Raw genomic sequence first — 295 nt, forward strand, 5'->3', positions numbered from 1 at the left:
CAGGGCTGGGCTGGGGCCAGGGCTGGGCTGGGGCGAGGGCTGGGCAATTCTTGAGGGGTGTGTTTTTGAAGGGTGGGAGGTACCAGGTCCTGTAAGCATCCAGAAAAGAAAAGAACAGGGTCTCAGAGAAAGGCAGATAAGGTTCGTGGAAAGGTACATGTGGTGGTTGTCGTTGAAGATAGTTGACTGCATGTTGGCTGAAAATTTGGACAACGGGCTACAAGGACATTCATTCTTAATATTTTGTTCTAATTTTTTATTTCTCTTTCAACACACTCCATTCACTCATCTAATC

The sequence above is a fragment of the Frankliniella occidentalis genome, unplaced genomic scaffold, assembly GCF_000697945.3.
Source record: "Frankliniella occidentalis isolate FOCC.00 unplaced genomic scaffold, Focc_3.1 Scaffold1085, whole genome shotgun sequence".
Classification (NCBI taxonomy): Eukaryota; Metazoa; Arthropoda; class Insecta; order Thysanoptera; family Thripidae; genus Frankliniella; species Frankliniella occidentalis.